The sequence below is a fragment of the Artibeus jamaicensis genome, unplaced genomic scaffold (genome assembly GCF_021234435.1).
Source record: "Artibeus jamaicensis isolate MK-2021 breed Jamaican fruit bat unplaced genomic scaffold, CSHL_Jam_final contig_3290, whole genome shotgun sequence".
Taxonomy (NCBI): Eukaryota; Metazoa; Chordata; class Mammalia; order Chiroptera; family Phyllostomidae; genus Artibeus; species Artibeus jamaicensis.
The window spans coordinates 408,259-411,781 of record NW_026521779.1 but is presented as its reverse complement, the minus strand read 5'-3'; the positions used below and the strand labels follow the sequence as shown (position 1 = coordinate 411,781).

Sequence of the window (3,523 nt, the reverse complement as noted above, 5' to 3'; positions counted from 1 at the left end):
GCCATCTTCTAGTGAGCAGCATGTGACACAGGTGGCACAATGTGGCAGGGCTTCCAGCCTCTGTCCTGGGGCAGAAGCAACGGGCTCGGCCTGGCACGGGGTTCAGGTGGGCTCTGCCCCTGGCGGATCCCAGAGGGAGCTCTGGAGCGCGGTCTCGCAGTTGTTCCGCTTGAGGCACGGGGGCTGGCCACATCTCAGACAGCCACTGGCCGTGGGCTGCACCTGGGTGGAGGGAGAACCCGCCCTGGGGCCCCATCTCCACAGACCGGGGCTCCCATGAGCAGGAGACATTCTCCAGAGAAGAGGTGGGTGGGAGCCATTGGTAGTCAGTACTGGAAGCAGGTGGAAGATGGACGCCCTGGCCCAGAGAAGCGGATCTGGGTGGGGGCCCAGCCGCATACGGGTGGGGGTGGGGCTCAGCCCCATCATTCATTTTATTTTGTTCAATTTTTATTTTTTTTAAATCTTCAGTTGAGACTGTTTATTGACTTTTAAAAGGAGAGAGAAAGGGAGAGAGAAAGATCCCTGTGAGAGAGAAGCATCAGTGAGTTGCCTCTCATTTCTGCCCCAGCTGAGGATCAAACTTGCAACCCAGGTATGTGCCCTGATTGGGGGTTGAACCTGCGACCTTTCGGTGTATGGACTACATTCCAGCCAACAGAGTCACCCGACCAGGGCCATTCATTTAAAATATTTTTATTTAGTAAACAGCTATCTAGCAGCAGTTGATAGATAAGTGTCTGTTAAAGAAAATAAGATGGAGTTTTTATTCATCTAGGATCTGTACACATTTAAATCTTCATAACAACCTATAGAACGAACATTGTTTTGCCAGCACTCCAGACGGCAGTCTCCCCCTCACCGCCCAGGGCCCACTGAGCCCCCAGCCCTGCCAGTCACCCCCATCCGTCACCCCCATCCATCACGCAGGCCAGGGCCCCCAGCTGGCCCGCCTCCACCTGGCACCTCCGCCTCCTGCTCCTAATTGATTCTTAATCTGCAGCCTTGGGGCAGTGCCGCCGGGGAGGCAGGTGGAAACCATTTCCTTCAGAGCCAGCAGTGCTGAGGCCAGTTGAGGGGGACCCCCACCCCAATTTCTTGCCATCCTGGGCTCTCAGGTCCCCTCCAAGCCTGGTGTCACTTTCCCTCTGTTGCCCTGGGAGCTTTGGGGGAGCATGTGGCAAAAAGAAAACCCCCAAAACCCATAGCTTTGGGGGGCCTTGGGAGATAGGACAGGGTTTGCATTATGGTGCCCACCAAGGTCCACTTGTCCCCCAAGCCCAGAGGTTGCACAGGGGCGATTCTTCCCACCACGAGGGTAATTCCACCCAGCAGGGGCAACTTGGCCACGTCTGGAGGTGTAATTTGGTTATCACGACTGGGAGAGAGGGTGCTACTGGCATCTGGGGGTGGAGGCTGGGGGTGCTGCTTGACACACCGCAGGGTGCACAGCATGGCCCCACCCCAGAGGATGCTCTGTCCTCAATGTCAACAGCACAGAGGCTGGGGACCCTGCCCTAGGCCCTGCCTCCCACTCTAAATCCTAGTTACTTCCCTCCTGCAGTGCAGCAAGCAGGGTGAGGGGAATGTGCCAGGACACAAGAGAGTCCAAGCTTCCCCAGGTGACTCTGATGTGCAGCCAGGGCTGAGAACCATCAGGCAGAGGGTCAGTTTTTAGTCCCCCTTCCCCTTCCTCTGGGCTCAGGGGTGGGGGCAATCTTTCAGCAGGGGGTAGAAGAGTCTGCCCAGGCAACAGCCCCACAGCCTTGGTCCCAGGGCCTCCCTGGGCGCCCCCACCCTGCGCAACCGGGGGATCAGAGACCCTCCGGGTGCAGAAGACTCAGGCGTGGCCCTGCCTGCCTGCCCCCCTGACCCTCCTTGGGGGTTGAGGCAGGGAGACAGGGGTTGAAGTGACAGGGCCCGGAGCCTCAGATGTGAAGACAAAGTCCCCAAAAATAAATGAGTGGAGGGAAGAGGAAGGCAGGAAGGAACCCCACGGAGAAGGAGTGAACTCGGGAAGGAAGAGGCGGGAATGGAGTGATATGAGCCACTGCGGGAGGCGAGGCCCAGGGTCCACATGTGCCTGAGCGCACAGGTCGCCTGTTCCCCAATACACACGCGCTCACACTCACGGGCTCACACTCCCTCACAGCCCCTGAAATCCCCACAGCCACATACTCTCAGTCACACACTGTCCAATTCTCACACACTCACATGCTCATATTCTTACCCCATCACACACTCTGACATCCTCACACGCTCATACACATCCACACACTCTCACTTTCACACGATCAGTCTCACCCTCAGAAATCATACACATGCACCCTCAAATTCTCACACACCTCACACTTCCCCAGATTCTCACACAATGCCCCAGCTGGTGTAGCTCAGTGGATTGAGTGCGGGCCCGCAAACTGAAGGGTCACTGGTTCAATTCCCAGTCGGGACACATGCCTGGGTTGCAAGCTGGGTCCCCAGAGGAGGGTGCACGGGAGGCAACCACACATTGGTGTTTCTCTCCCTTCTCTTTCCCTCTCTCTAAAATAAAATAAAATCTTTAAAAAAATTCTCACACAATCACGTGCTCACACATTCTCACGCACACTCTCACACAATCACACACTCGCACCGTTCACACTTATTGCCACTTCACACACACACGTTTGTTTAGTGTCTGTCCAGGACGTCAGCCCCACGCAGGCAGGGACTGTTGTTCCTGTTTCGCAAATACGGACACTTCCCGAATCTGCGTGCCATCCTTGTGCAGGGACCACGCTAATCTCCTCTGTGCTGTTCCCATTTCAGTACACGCGCTGCCGAAGCGAGGCAAGCACTGGGCGGGCATTTCATCTTGTTCACCCCAGTGCCCCTGGTGCCCGGAACAGGGCCGGACACGCAGGAGGCACTAGATTAAATGTGCAAAAACTCACACATCTCAAATTCTCACACAGCCGTGCACTCACACACATCAACACAAATTCCCATAGTTACACATTCACACACGAGCTCCGCAAATTCCTCTGTCTTCTCTTCCACCGGCCAAAGGCACCCTAAGACTCTGTAAATGTCAGCAGCTGTGCTACTCTGGGCCAGGCAGGCCAGGGAGACGGGGGTGGGAGGCGGGCGATGGGCTAGGCCCGGGCCCTCCATCCCCATAAGTCCGAAGATACTCGGGGTATCCCTCTGTTTTAGGACTGGGCAAATTTAGAGTAAAGACCACCCTTCTGAAACCAGAGCCATCCCACCCCAGCACTCCACAGGCCTCTGGGGCAAGGCGGAGCTGGGAGAGGCTGGAGGAGGAACCAGCCCCAGGCCTGGTGTGAGGAGGGCAACTGGGGTCCTTTGTCATTATTCACTCGCTGATCATTTTGCACTTTTTGATCAAGTACCTCCCCTATGTCTGACCCTGTTCTGGGTGCTAGGGTGGATGAGAAAAAAACCCTTGCCCACATGGGGCTGTTGTCCAGAGAGAGAGACTAAACAGAAGTGTACACAGGCGTGGCATTGTAATAAGGAATAT

General features: G+C 56.0%; 1 non-coding gene across 1 annotated transcript; it reads right to left on the bottom strand.

The window, feature by feature from the left end:
- Window positions 1–2,728: 2,728 nt before the first annotated feature.
- On the bottom strand, window positions 2,729–2,837 carry LOC119049716 (U6 spliceosomal RNA). The gene has a single exon (XR_005082587.2). It is a non-coding gene; the product is annotated as a U6 spliceosomal RNA (small nuclear RNA).
- Between the last annotated feature and the right edge of the window lie 686 nt (window positions 2,838–3,523).